The sequence below is a fragment of the Palaemon carinicauda genome, chromosome 27 (genome assembly GCF_036898095.1).
Source record: "Palaemon carinicauda isolate YSFRI2023 chromosome 27, ASM3689809v2, whole genome shotgun sequence".
Taxonomy (NCBI): domain Eukaryota; kingdom Metazoa; phylum Arthropoda; class Malacostraca; order Decapoda; family Palaemonidae; genus Palaemon; species Palaemon carinicauda.
The window spans coordinates 39,223,309-39,239,064 of NC_090751.1; the positions used below are offsets into that span (position 1 = coordinate 39,223,309).

At 39.9% G+C, this 15,756-nt stretch overlaps 1 long non-coding RNA gene across 1 annotated transcript in view; it reads left to right on the plus strand.

Moving 5' to 3' along the window:
• The window catches only part of LOC137621163 (uncharacterized), a 45,133-nt gene extending 29,624 nt beyond the window's left edge, over positions 1-15,509 (plus strand). Inside the window, exon 3 of the long non-coding RNA XR_011040143.1 lies at positions 13,969-15,509. This is a non-coding gene — a long non-coding RNA (uncharacterized lncRNA). The remainder of the gene's footprint in view (positions 1-13,968) is intronic.
• Positions 15,510-15,756: the final 247 nt, after the last annotated feature.

Below are 15,756 nucleotides of genomic sequence, written 5' to 3' on the forward strand. Positions count from 1 at the left end.
AGGATCTCTTTGAAGCCCTTGCCACACCTCAGTACAATGAGTCTACTCAGCAGTAGGAACTTTGTTTCTCCACACTCTAAAGCAGGTTGCTCTTCTTGCCTATGTGAAAGGGCTTCCTCACTTGAGTGGTCATCCCCTCTAGTGCCCGGAAGGTAGGTACCCGATTTGTCAGTAACCTGTCTCAGCCTATGGAACCGAGTTCTTCAAAGCACCATGGTGATGGTGGCTGCAAACTCTCTGTAGTCACAGCCTCTCTTCACCGTGCCTTTAAAGCACAACAAGACTCTACAAGTCTCGCGAATCCTTGCCTCAGGCATCTACCCCTTTGGGCGAAGTGTCCGTTGTTTCTGTTTTTTGTGAGCAGGCAGTCACAGTCATCCTTTGGGACAAGCCTGGGATCGGCTTAAGTCTTCACATGGAGTACCACTTCCTAGTTCTTCTCTCTTTCTCCCTCCGTTGAATCAACATTCAGTAATCCCCCGTCCCTTTGTGAAGGGATCAGCATAGGTCCTCGTCCTTTGGTTGGTAATAGTCAGGAAGCCTCCAGACCAATAGACCTCTTGATAACACAGGATTTCAAATGTCAAGGAAGTGTCTAGAGTGGTCCTTCTCAAGAGGATTTGCCAGTACAGTACAAGGTGCTGTGCTTTTGCCTGTCCATAGCCCCTAGAGTGTTCACAAGAGTGCTCACTGTGGTTTCAACCTGGGTCCATGCCAACGACATTCCCTCCTCGTTACTTAGACAAATGGTTGATTCTAGCAGATTCTGGGTAGATTCTTCTCTTATACCAGGACAATATTTTAGTTTTTGCCATGATCAGGGGACTAGCATAAACTGCTAAAAGTCCTCTCTGTGACCTGCACAAGAAATGGTATTTTAAGTAATGCAAATAAACAATAAAGAGGTAAAGTTTTGTTCTGTCCAAAGTCTGGACAAAGACTCAAGCAAGACTAGTTACAAGCACACCTGAAGCAGGCCTGTTAGGGCACTTGACCTCCCTGGAGCGACTGGTTCTTGACAGCCGCCGATGCATTAGTTCTCTTCAGTGGCAACTGGAAACCTTTGATCTCAACGGAGGGATTCTCCAAACTTCCTAGTTCCGATAGGAACTAGGTGGGTAAAGATTACCAACCTCCTCAGAGAAGGAAACCTTCTCTCTGCTTCCCCAGAATTGATGCTCGTTAACGAATGCATCAAAAGAATGGGGTTGGGTTCCCGCTCACCTGCAACACAAAGCCTCCTGACTGTGGTCTGACTCTGATCGGCAATACCACGCAAACTTCCTGGAATTGACAGCAGAATTTCTGGCTCTCAACGAGTTCCAACAACTTTCAAGATACTCCATAGTGTTCATGACTGATAACATGACAAGCAGTGGAACACCTAAACAAACAAGAAGGTATTGTTTTCATGACAGCTTTGACAATATTTCTCCATTCATCACCTCCTACTTTGCACTTCATAGTCCTCAGCCATGTAGTCCTGGGTGTTCCAACTCTTCTAGTGCCTTGTGGAGCCCAACTTAACATTTGGTGAACTAATCTCTCTTGAGGGATGCAAAGAGCTTGCCCAAACCATCTCCATCTATCCCTCATCATGATCTCATCAACATATGGTGCTCAAGTAATCTCTTATAGTTTCACTCCTAATCCTGTCCTCCCATTCTCCCCTTTAACTGTCATTTAACTCTCAGATCTTCTAAATCTATTGGAGATTGTTTCATTGTCATACCATGACTCATGTCCAGAGAGTAACACCGATCTCACTAAACTGATATATAGTCTGATTTTTATATGTAATTTCAGGCGATTTGATTTCCAAATTTTACTTAACCTAGCCATTGTCTGATTTGTTTTTTTCAATCTTTCACTTAACACTAATTCTAAAGACCCTCTATTGGAGATCATAGTTCCTAAATACTTAAATGATTCTACCCCCATTAATCCTTTCTCTTTCCAATGATATATCATCTTCCATTACATACTCTGTTCTCATCATCTCTGTCTTTCTTCTATTTATCTTCAGCCCAACCTTGTGTGATATTTCTTGCATTCTGGTAAGCAAGCATAGCAAACTCTGTGGTGTTCTGCTGACAAGGAAAGCATTATCAGCATACTCTAGGTCTTCTAAATTCCTATCACCAATCCAGTCCAATCCTTCTCCACCATCTCTGACTGTTCTACGCATTACAAAATCCATGAGGAGGATAAACAACATAGGTGACAGCACATTCCCTTGGAGTACTCTACTCTTCACTGGAAATTCATTTGATAAGAATCCATTAACATGAACTTTGCACTTGCTATGCTCATGAACAGACTTAAACAAATTTACATATGTATGAGGAATTCCATAGTAACGCAGGACTCTCTACAAAATTGGCCGGTGCACACTATCAAAGGCTCTTTCATAGTCCACAAATGCCATCCAAAGGGGATTTCTGTATTCTATGCATTGTCGTACATGTCTCAAAATAAAAATTTGGTTGGTGCAACTTCTACCTTTTCAAAATTCTACTTATTCATCTCTCAGCTTTTCATCAATCTTTCTCTCCAGTTTCTTTAGAATAAGCATACTATATATTTTCATAAAAACTGACCTAAGTATTATGCCTCTGTAATTATTGCAATCAGTCAGGTCTCCTTTTGTTTTTTTTGCTATTTTCACCAACACACTTAAATCCCATTCATCAGGTTTTGCTTCTTCATGACACGTTCTACAAAATAACCTTGCAAGTAGTCTGGGAGTCACTTTATTTTCAGCCAGTATTATCTCAGCAGTGTCACATTGCGTGGGTTATTAAAGAATGATAAATGATGAGAGGCGGAGAATTAGACGATAGTTTCATCGTAAGAGGATTTATTGTCCAAGTTAATTTTCCCAACAAAAATGAGGATAAATCTTTAAAGCGAGGGAAATACAACTTTAAATCTTGAGATTACCTAACAGATGAAATACAAGTTTTTCACTGACATTCAAATGATTTCATCTGTTCAATTCAATAGTAACTAACTTGTAATTAGTAGGTTCACCGGGGAGAGCGGACACTTGTGGAGACAGTTATATGATTAAGATTATTACAACTAAAAAGGAATTATGGGATGTCTCGTGGCGTATCGACGCCCGCCTTGGTTGAGGTAGGCTTACCATGGCAGGTGGGCCTATTCAGGGTTGCCCATTCACTCCTCAGCCTCAAACGTAACTGGTCCTCGACTGACTTACTCCGGGTATTCTTATTTCCCCTACATTGCTTGGGGGTTTGAGGGCTTGTCTCGCCTAGGGGTAGCAGTGGCAGGTGATGTAACTGCACCAGAGTGGTTCTCACTCTGCGTCTCCTCTCCCCAGTGTATCTGTTGACATGGAAACAGATTCAGTACACGTTTGCTTGGGTCATCACTTACCAAACAATGAGGAAAGTGGTTTGAACTGCTTCCCACACTACCTATGGATTAGGGAGAAGAGGTCATAGGTCGGCAACATCCGCCCTACTTCCTGCGTATTTACTTTGCTTTTGGCCTCTGTTTAAAACTTTATTTGTATGTGACTGCGGTTATTCCATCATATCCTGTGGCTTTCCATATTTAGTTTTTTGAGGATAGCTTCAACTTAAAACACACTGAATTCATTCATTGGCAAATCAAGGTCTTCATCAGCTTCAGGTATATCAATCAAATTATTCCCTTCATATCTCCTTCTCATAACCTCACTAAATTGTTCCATCCAACGTTGTCTTTCTTCGTATTCTGTTGCTAAAACAGAGCCATCTCTCTTTTTGATGGGTATATGCTTCTTCTTTGCCCCAGTTGAGATTTCATTAATAATTCTATGAGCAATTCTTACACCATAGCCAGTTTCTGAATTCATAGCTTTGTCAGCCTCATCTGCTTTACTGTCTAAGTATTCTCTCCAGTCATTCCTGGCTTTTTTTTTTACCTCATTATCAATACTGTACTGGAATACTTAGCATGCTCAACCTTGTAATTTTCAGCACTTTCTCAAAAACTTTCAACAATCAGTTTCTGTCTCTGTCTCCTTTTTTTATAGTATCCCAAGAATCATTTGATATCCATGGCTTTCTCCTTGTAACTGCGTGTCCCAAGACTTCACTACCAACTGACTGATATATGTTCTTAATATCATACCATTCTTCATTATTTGTTTGTTCTTCATCTCTTAAAGTCTCTTAAGACTGCAAATCGATTCCTACATTCAGTTGTAAATGTTTCTCTGTGCTCTTCTTCTAAAAGCTTAGTTGTATCAAATTTAGGTATTCTATCTATCTTTCTGTTGAGTGCTTTCAGTTTGAATTTCAGTGTGGCAATGAGGAGCTAGTGATCACTACTAATAACTGCACTTGTATAGCTTCTTACATTTCTCATAGTCCTTCTCTCTTTATTGATGGCAATGTGATCTATCTGATTTTTGTAATTGCCACATGGTGAAGTCCATGTATACTTGTGAATGTTCTTGTGTTGAAAAAGAGTACTTCCAATGACAAGATTGTTTGCTGAACAGAAACTTATGAAATGTGCTCTATTTTCATTTGCAACTTCACCAAGACCCTCGGCACCCATCACATTCTCTATCTCTTGATTATTCCTTCCAACTTTAGCATTGAAGTCGCTAATCACAATTTTCATATCTCTCTCTGGGATCTCGTCTATTACACCCTGCAGTTCTTCATATTATTCATTTTTCCTTTCTTCAAGGGAATCCTTTGTTGGAGCATAGCAAACTTTAACTCTCATATTGCACTGCTTTGATTTAAACTTGCTAGTAACAATCTACTATTTACAGCTCTCCACTCAGTTAATAGCTTTTCTGCTCTTGGTGTCATCATCATTCCTACCCCTTCTCTTTCAACTCCATCTGATTTTCCCGAGAAGATATACAGTATACTGTATATTGCCTTGGTCTAAAATTTCCTTAGAGCCAAGATATCCAAACTATATTTCATAAATTCACTTTCCACTTGCTGTAACTTTCCAATCTGATTCATGGTTCTAACATTCCAATTACCTATTTTAAATTTTTCTTTAGTATTTATAAACCGGGAGATTCTTAGCTGTCTGCTATGCCCGGAACTGGGGCCATTCTGTCATCTTCTCTTTCCATGACTGACTAAACCCATAGAGGACTCATTAGTTGGATACATCAAAGGATAGTAGTTCCATGTGATGCGCAGTGCCTATCTAACAAAGGCAAGTGACCTCTGGCAGTCCATAGTAATTCTAGTAAATCAACTACCAGGCATCAGGAGTAAACTCTGAAGAGACAGTTTGTTCATCGCCTTAAACCCGATCCGTCACCCTGCTGCCAGTGACTTCACCAAGATTTAGGGGGGATTTCCTCAACACCCAAAGCTCTCATTACTCCACCAAGTTGCTCGTCCACTTATATGAGTATAACCATCAACGAGCCATATAAATATCAAAATTTTAAGGAAGACAACTTGATTGCCTTTTTAGTTATCTGGCTCCATACTTCGAACCGTCTTTGCTGCCTCTTTAAGCCATCGAAGTTCCGACCTTGAAGTGGGTTGCCAATGATAGATCTGCTCACATATCTCAACCGGAAGCTTCCGGGGTACTGCTCGCCAGTACGGATTTCCAGGCACCTCTACAGGATGCCTTCCAACATCCGTGGGACAACTGGATGTCTGTGTGTTCTCCCCCTTTATGTCTGATGTGGATACTTATCAATTAGGTAAGGGCATCGCAAGATCTGCCAATGGCCCTGATAGCTCCACTGTGGCAAATCTTTTACTCCTTTCACAGAGGTAGCGGAAGAGGTTCCTTCCTTTCCCCGACCATCTCAAACAACCTCATACAAAGATCCACCACAAGGCAGTCACTTCTCTGCAACTTCACGTCTGTAGGTTATCCAACATCTCCTCTCGCAGAGAAGCTTTATATGAGCATTGGCAAAATGTGTGTTTGGATACCTCTATCGGTCATCATTCGCCGTCTATCAGGCGAAGTAGGCCATCTTCTAAGGCCGATGACGGGAAAAGAGACCATGCACATTCGATACCACTATCCTCGTAATAGCGGAGTTACCTCGAGGAGAGACCCTGCTCAGTCTTGTTGTTGAAAGGCTGCTGATCAGCCTTGAACCTTATCTTTAGATTGAACTTAGTTTACATTTCCTCTTTAATGGAATTATCTTTCCTCATACAGAGCTTAGAGCTTATTTGCCCCCAGTCAGAAGTTAGACCATCTCCTTGAAGCGTAGCTCATGTACTACACCTTTCATGATTCTTAGCATTCCCCCCAATCATAACTTGACTCTTAAGACAGTTTTTACTTTCCACTTTGGCCTTCGTTATGGGAGTCAGCGAGGGGCATGGTCTCTTCTACGACATAGCCCAGTCAAGGGGATGAGGGCTAGTTTAAAGCTCAACTTCGCCCCTGAGTTTGTTGCCAAGATTCAAAATCTAACTGTAGCGGATCCTAGCTTCAGGCCTATCCGAATTTTTAGTCTGTCTTGTAACTGAGACCCCTGTTCAGCAGTTACCATGTCATACGAGAGTGTGAAGGCACATTCTCATACAAACATCCGAAGCTTGCCTGTGTGTCGAATGGCTGTTTGTAAGCACAGGCAGGGTCAAGAGGAAAGTCTCTAAAAGATAATTTCAGTGGGGATTCATCAAGTCATTGACTGGGCCTTGAATCCTGACTCTCCTCAACATGAACGTCGACCCAGAGCTCTCTATTTTAGAAGCATAAGCATGCCCCTAGCATTCAAACAAAACTTCTCTGTGGCACAAGTCCTACGGGTGAGTCTGGTATCGCCAGAACACGTTTACAGAATGTTACCTGGAAAGATATAACCCGCAGGATATTCCCTCCATAGATCCTGTGGTGGCAGCACAACAAGTGGTTTAATCTACCTCAGCTCCCTTACAGGACAAGTAGCAGTCGTACAAGGGCAGATGTTCTTGATGATAGTCTGGGATGAATGGATAGATTGACTGGCCTTTTCTTCCTTCATCTTCCCCTCTCTTTGGGGTACAGCATCTGGAGGGCTCTGCAAGCTGGCCTACCTCCAACTACAGGTAACAACCATTTCCTTTGTGTAACCTGAAATATGTGATGTACAGCATTTGCTATGTCCCCGTCCTCCCCTGCAACGGGGAGTCTAGCAATGCCCAGGTTAAGTAAGAGGAGTGCTTTCACTCCAATATTCTTACCTGGGCAAGTCATAATGATTAGTTTCCACTCATTCACCTTGATTGCCAAGGCTGTCAGCTCTCTAGCTTATCAAACTGGGAGTTCAGGAGGTGTTAGGGTATTCCTCTTAAGTTTGCATGAACTCAGAGTTGTAACCCAAAACAAGTTTCCAGGAAGCCAGTTGGATCCTTCACCTATATTCACTGTGAATTTCCATAGTATAGAGCAAAAGTTTTGTATGTATGTAAGAACAAATGGCAAATTTGAAAGTAATTTGTATTTTTCCTAACTATACAAGCCTGAGCTTGTTACTCATACTAGGTCTGCCATCACTTGTCCCTTGGTAAGTCCTACCTGCAATTAAAAGTGACATTGCACCGAGTTAGTGTGTGTGAGCGGGAGGGCTGGTCTACCCCAAGCTACCTCTGTTAACTAACGGCGGGTTCTTACACCTCATGTAAAAATTTTATCGCTAGTTTCCAGCTACATGTGATTAATATATCCTTAGTAAAGAGCTCAGATTTGTATAGTTAGAAAAATTACAAGTTACTTGCAAATTGGTCATGTTGAGCTTATATGATCTGATAAAGCCCAGTATCACATCAACTCTTTTGAAAGTAAGATTGTTCTCAAATTATTTTTTTTTGAGATGCTTATAGATTTTGTCATTACTATACATTATTAATTTTATATCAATATCTTATTGGGTCGTTCTAGATATACAAATATTTCTCAGAAGGTAAATTTTCAAAAATTCCTATCAATGATACAGTAGCTGATATAAGATTGGATAGCATACTTTCATGGGTCAAAGATATCAAACACTTGACATTAGAGCCATGGATGCCATATTTCTTAAACTTGTTTTATGATACTTGCCAATTAATTATTAATTGTAATATTGCCTTGAAATTCATATTTGCAAAAAAGGATAACTTTCATTATTTTTAAGGCTAGTATTTCTGTAATTACACCAAAAAGTTTTCATAAACGGATTTGACCTGGGACCCTTTGTTTGATGTTTGTGGCAAATGCAGTTGCTTGATTACTATATTAGGTATATTTGATTATTACAGTTTTCCTTCCAGCACTAACCTAAAGCCTAACTATTTCTGCCAATAAACATAAACTTCCAGGTTCAGTGGAAAAAAACATAAGCCAATCAATTTACCAAATTACTTTTATTAACTTCTTATATTAATGTTATTATTTTAACCAACACCAAATGTAGCAAGTTGTATCATACATAACAGGTTTAAGCAGAATTAATTTATTCTCTAGTTAAGTTTATAAATTTATTTAATATTTAATGTGTAATTGTTCCCAAACAATATACAGTACACAGTTTCGTCCATTACATAGGAGAATGATAACAGCAAAGCTGGAATACAGCAGTTGAAAAATTATAATGGTCTCAACAACCAGCAGGTAGTTACCGGTCCATTAGAAGGGAAGTACCAACCCCCATGCTTGGTCACTGATAACCCACTTTGTTTCTGGGAGAGTGGACATTATATCTGGCTTTGAATATTGGCAGACTTTTACTGATTTTTCTTTTTCTTTACCAGCATGTTAGCGATTGTGTGTTTCCTTAGTCTGCAGCACGTTTGAGTGCAAGGGACACAAATCCTCATCAGATTTGCCTTGCCTGTAGAAGATACTACTGTAGTCAGGCCTTCCCTTGGGGATGGTGTTAGGAGTGTTCACCTCCTGAGTGGGAGATGTATGGTAAGGGGAGGAAGGAGAAGTAAAAAAGAGATTGTTTTGTTTTGGGGTCATCGTCAAGGTCGAAGAGGGGCCCGACTTCCTTCTTCAACCCTCAGAACTTTTTTAAGGTTTAAAGGCTACTCATGAATGGCGGAGTCAAGGGACATTGACATACCCTATCAAGCATGACAATGCCCTAAAGACTGACCATATATACATATGATCAGTGCCCAAGCCCCCTCTCTACCCAAGCCAAGGACCAAGGATGGTTAGGCAATGGCTGGTGAAGATTCAGCAGATAGACCTATAGGCTCCCCCAAGCACCCCATTCTTAGCTCACAAGGATGGTGAAGTTGCAGCATACCAAAGGAGCTAAAGAGTTTGAGCGGGACTCGAAGCCCAGTTTGGTGACCATCAGACAAGGACATTACCAGCAGGCCACCAAAACCCTCCATCTCTTTTCCTTTGGTCTCCTCCAAGGGTCAATCATAGAAGAGAAGTGACCCTTTAACTTTGGGGAAAGCCTTGTGGCAAGGCGGCCCATCCCTTTCCCCTAATGAAATGGGTGGGCCTCCACCTGAGGGTGATCCTTCTTTTCAGATACAGGATGCCAAATGTGTGTTGTGGCCTTCCTTGTGGTTAGCAGGTTCACCTTCTGAGGAATAGCTGCAGCAGGCCATTGTCTCAAGACACCAGCAACAACCACCCCACTTCGAAGGATGTCGGCCCTTTGGTGTCTAGAGAGAAGCCTATGGTAGTTTCTGGTCTACCTTCGAGGTTTTGGAGGGAGTATTAATTTCCCAGGCACCATTCAGTTCCTACCTCTCTGGATGAAGTTTCGGAGAAGCAAGTGCCTAACCCATGGTACCAACAAAGGAGTTATATTTTGGAGATTGATTGTAAACGGGCTTCCCATAGGCAGTCTACATCATTCAGACCTTCTGGAGACATCTTGCTCAACACACCTTCTCTTTACTTGCCTCTCCCAAAAGGGTATCCTCTTCAGATGCATCACCCTGGTACTGTACTCCTGTACGCACCTCACCCAAACGAAAGACTCATGTATACGCCTCACTCAGACGAGACTCTTGCATGCACCTCACCCAGATGCACTCCTTACCCAGACGCACACTTCACCCAGACACACCTCACCGAGGCGCACACCTCCTCCAGACGTGACTCATCCAGACGTGACTCATCCAAGTGTGCCTTATCCAGACGTGTCTCATCCATGGGTGCCTCATCCAGACGTGCCTCATCCAAGTGCGCGTCATCCAGACATGCCTCATCCAAGTGCCCCTCATCCAGACGCGCCTCATTCAAGTGCGCCTCAACAAGATGAGAGACTCCAGAGAAAACCTTACCCAGTTGCGTCTCATGCGGATGCGCCTCACCAAAACACGCCTCATGCAAACGCTCTTCACCTTCATGCTACTTTTAAAGTGTACATTTTCCAAATGCGCTTCACCATTAAGTGCCTACCCCAGATGGGCTTCGCCATTAAATGCCAGAAGTGTTGGTGCATCTTTAGCCTTTGATGAGAATCTCTCTGTGGAACAGGTATAACAGGCAGGGATATGTCTCTTAGACACTTTTTCGCTTGTGCCTGTTGTAGCTGCACAGCAGGTAGTATCGTTTCCTCGGCTCCTTACAGGACCATCTGCATGAGATCGAGGGCAAAGGTTATTTATTGGTCTGGGAGGAAAGTAAAGAATTACTGGCTATTTTCTTTTCCTTTATATCTTCGTCTCTTGGAGTACAGTATCAAAGGCTTTGCCAGTTGGATGGGATCTAGATGGAGGCAAGCCCCACACTGCATGTTGGTATTCTATACTCACCATAAAAGTCTTTTCACCACACTCCTTGTGAGGGTAAGTGTGATGTAGCCAGGCAAACACTAAATAATATAAATGCCATACGGATAGCTTCAAACAAATCCATTACATATACATGTTGGATCTTACTATATAGATATTCAGCTCAGAACAGCCTTTGGTGCCAGGGCCATGTACTCTGTGGTATTGCTAAACACTGGTTCACTTGGTATAAGGATCCTTAACTCTTTACAACATCACAATGCATGACTTTGAGTATCCTAGAATAAATTTTCCAATCAGTTGGAACAGGGATTAAATGAGTCTCCTATGTAAAGGATGAGGGTTTGTATATTGGGTGTGGAAGTAATTTGTATTTTTCCCTAAATTTGCAAAATTGAGTTCTATACTCACACTTTACCATCATCTCCAACCCCCAGAAAGTTCCAGCTTCAATCAGTGGTTTGTTAGTGAGTATGCAGGCGAAGGTGCTTCCCTTGCTACTGGACCAGTAACTACCAGCTGGTTGTTGACACTTCATAATTTTTAACTACTGTATTCCAGCTTGTGCTGTTATCATTATCCTGTGTGAAGGACTCAGGTTTGTATACTTAGAGAAAAATACAATTGACTTCCTAATTTTTCATATTTCAGGTTTGTCTATACAAAATAAGGCAAATCTGTGTGAGATTTAGAAGCTTCTTTTAAAATTTTGATAGCAGAAGTGAACAAACCTTCTAGATAAGGCATATATTTATTAAAGGTCTCTTTTCTTACAATTTGAAAGTCATAAATGAGATATACCTTAAATAGAATCTTACAAATAATTAGTAATTTTGGAGTTTTGAAAGTTTTTAAATGTTATATAAACAAATCAGTTGAATATTGAAATTTAACATTTGTACAGCTTAGATCTTTTGCAAATTGAACATTTTACTAATCCATGTTCGTCATTTTGATAAAAGAATAATAGAGGATACAATGATTAACTAATTGATTTAATAAGTCATTGACTTTCATATTAAGGATTCTTGAGTTTTCTAATACTCCAAATGTTACTCCTATTACTTGAAAAGTTTTTTTTTTTTATATAATTTCTAGACAGTTTTATGCATATCAATTTTTATCCTAATTTCCATTTGTTAAGGCTATTTTCCATCTAAGAATGCCATTTTTAGCAACTTATGAATAAAATCTGTTTTTTCTATATAAAATCTAAATTATTCATTTAGCTCAAATGATGATACATTTTTATAAACTGAATCTATTGAACGCATGTGTGCTGGTTTCTATTGCTTTCCATAAAAAATAGCTATCTATATATTTACTATTTACCAAGACACTTACCCCTTAATTTTGGGGGGTAGCCGACATAAAAAAGGGAACAAAAGGGGACTTTTCCTCTCTTCGCTCCTCCCACCTTGACGAGGAATTCAGCCGAGATTGGCTGGTACTACTTGGGTGCCATAGCCTACCCTCCCCCGTTATCCACCACAAATGAAATTTCATTTGCTGAATCCCCTACTACTGCTACCTCAGCTGTCATCAAGGTGACTGGTGGAAGCAGCAGTCCTTACCGGAACTGTGTCACAATCACTCGACATTCATTCCTATTTCTAGCACGCTCCATGCCTCTCACATCTTTCCTCCTGTCACCTAGAGCTTTCTTCATTCCATCCATCCAGCAAACCTTGGCTCTCCTCTTGTACTTCTTCCATCAACTCTTGCATTCATGACCTTCAGCAGATAGCCACTTTCCGTTCTCTCTACATGGCCAAACCACCTCAATACATTCATATCCACTCAACCTGCTAAATAATTTCTTACACCTGTTCGCACCCTCACTACTTTGTTCCTAACCCTATCTAATCGAGATACACTAACCATACTCCTCAGACACTTCATCTTGAACATATTCAATTTCTGTCTCTCCGTCACTTTCATTTCCCACAATTCCGATCCATACATCACAGTTGGTACAATCACTTTCTCATACAGAATTCCCTCTACATTCATGCCTAACCCTTTATTCTTTACCACTCCCTTTACTGGCCCCAACACTTTACATCCTTCATTCACTCTCTGACATACATCTGCTTCCACTCCACCATTTGCTTCAACAACAGACCCCAAGTACTTAAAACTGATCTTCTTCATTAACTCTCCATTCACCATGATATTCAACCTAGCACCACCCTCCCTTCTCGTGCATCTCATAACCTTACTCTTACCCACATTAACTCTCAGCTTCCTTCTCTCACATATCCTTTCAAACTCTGTCACTAATCAACCAAGCTTCTTTGCCGAGTCTACAACCAGTACAGTATCATCCGCAAACAAACACTGATTTATCTCCCACTCATAATCACTCTTATCTATCAGTTTCAATCCTCGACCAAGCATTTGAGCATTCTCATCACTCCATCAACAAACAAATTGAACAACCATGGCGAGATCATACATCCCTTTCTCAGCCCCACTCTAACTGGAAACCACTCTCTCATTTCATTTCCTATCCTAACACAAGCTTTACTACCTATGTAGAAATTTTTTAATGCTTGCAACAACCTTCCACCAATTCCATATAACGTTATCATGTTCCACATCACTTCCCTATCAACTCTGTCGTACGCTTTCTCCAGATCCATAAACACAACATACACCTCTTTGCCTTTTGCTTAATATTTCTCACATATCTGTCTTACTGTAAAAATCTTGATTCATACATCCCCTACCTCTTCGAAAACCATCATGTACTTCTAAGATTGCATTTTCTGTTTTATCCTTATTCCTATTAATTAGTACTCTACCAAACACTTCCAGCCATGCTCAACAAACTAATATCCCTTGAATTACATCACTCCTGCATATCTCTTCTCCCTTACCTTTATATAGTGGTACAATACACGCACACACACATTCAGTCAACTGTTACCATTGACAATATAAAACACACATTAAACAATCTTGCCAACCATTCAAGTACAGTCACACCCCCTTCCTTTAACATCTCAGTCCTCACACCATCCATACCAGGTGCTTCTCCTACACTTGTTTCATCTAGTATTCTCTTCACTTCCTCTCTTGTAATCTCTCATTCTCATCTCTCATCACTGGCACCTCAACACCTGCAACAACTAAGAAAGGAAAATAATATTTTGCTATAATCTCATCCATTAGCAGCTTTATATATTTCATTATATGTTTCAGTTTGCCTATAAACGTGTCTTATTTGTCCTAAATTGTAAGAGGAGTAATTCATATTTTTTTTCAGGGTACTGTTGGTCAGTTGCTTGAGATTAACATATGACTGACGGTAGATGGAGCCTAATGGTGATGTCCATTAACCACAAAAAAACTTCTGTGGCTTCATGAAAAAAAAATACATGCCATGGTTGTAGGTTTGGGGAGGATTAATAACTAAAAATTCTTTTTTAGTTCTAATATTGAATGGCTAGTTTTTTACAAACAAACATTTTGGTATCTTAAAGGTTAATTTTTTCTTCTTATTATGAAAATGACATAGACAGATTTAAATCTGATTATATTATGGTATTATGTATGATTTTAAAACTGTTGTTACCACAATTCCAGATATTTGATCTTAACTTTACTTAATATATTTTTGTAACTTACAGTTCAACTGATTACCCGTTTCTCAATCAGATGAGGTTTCTTTTTTTACAGTGATTTCTATTGATCATTGTATTTCTATAAAACTCTTCTCTTGGTGGCACCTGTGGATATTGGGCTAAGGTTGATAGATCAGCAAGCTACTTAGCAATTCAAGGCTTTTAACTCTGTGTTTAGCTCATGTTATTATAAGGTTTTGTTTTTATCCTTGCTTTCCATTAGGCCTTTCTGTTCTGTGAATATTTGGTGGTCGTTAAGCTTTGCCTTTAATTAGATCACATCATAGGCTCCTTTATGACATCAAAACTATGACGATTGTTATGCTTTTTTCTTTGGTTCTTTGGTTAGATGCTGCTTTTTGTGAATAACTAAGTTTCAGCAACAATAATTTAGTTTCTATTTTTCTGCTCTGATTGATGTGAAGCCTCCTTATGATGTTGAATAATCTGGAGAATTACACATGATACATATTATTAGATCATAAGTCTTACCATATGTTATTTATTTGTTTTGTACATACATTGGTAAGTTTTGCCAAGCTATGAAGTTTTTCTTGTTAGTAACTGATTAGGCCTGTTTATGAAGGTTCTATCCAGACATTTATCATTTCGGAAAATCTAGTCGGATGTTTTAACAAAAGTCTTCTGAAGTCTCTTTTCATGGGTCCTGCTGAAAGCTGATATTTTATCATTGGTTAATTGTGGATGGTTTGGAAATGCTAGCATTTTTAAGGAATTGAGGCTTTCTACAAACTTCAAAGGTTATCTAGCTTGGAAATCAATTCCTAAACAAGTCTTGATACATGATAATTTAGTCGTAAAATTTATTTATCTTTTCATGATAAGATTATTGTGTTTTTTTATATGGAAAACATGCATCTCATTCGGAGATGTAATGATGATTTCACAGCTTAGTTTCCTTTAGATCTCAGGTTTTCTGAAGGCTTCCTGTCCGTCTCCTTTTTAAGGAATAGTTAAAATTATTTTGCTCCATTGGTTGCTGGAGGAAAGTATTGACTTGAAATTTGAATTTAGAATATTGTTAGATTTCTGGATAATTAAGTGGTGCATTAAAATTAATATCAGCCAATAACTAGGTCTTAGAATTGGTAATAATTTCTTATGTTGGTTTCCAGAAATATTCACCCTAAGGACACCAGTACATTTATGGTTTTCTTCTTTAGGAATTTCTGGGTCGACCTGTGACGGCCGGCGAAAAAGTCCTTCTTTGTACTTTTTCTGATATAAATCTTCCAAATATACCAGAGAAAATTAAAAGCATGGAATGCAGAGGCTACAACCCTCGCGCGAGCACCTTGTTGGTGTCGTATATCTAACAAGGGCGTTTGTAAAACACTATTCACAGGCTGTCTTCCATTTAGTTAATCCCTTCATCAAAGGGGGAGGGCCGTGACAGGCCCTAGAGAATA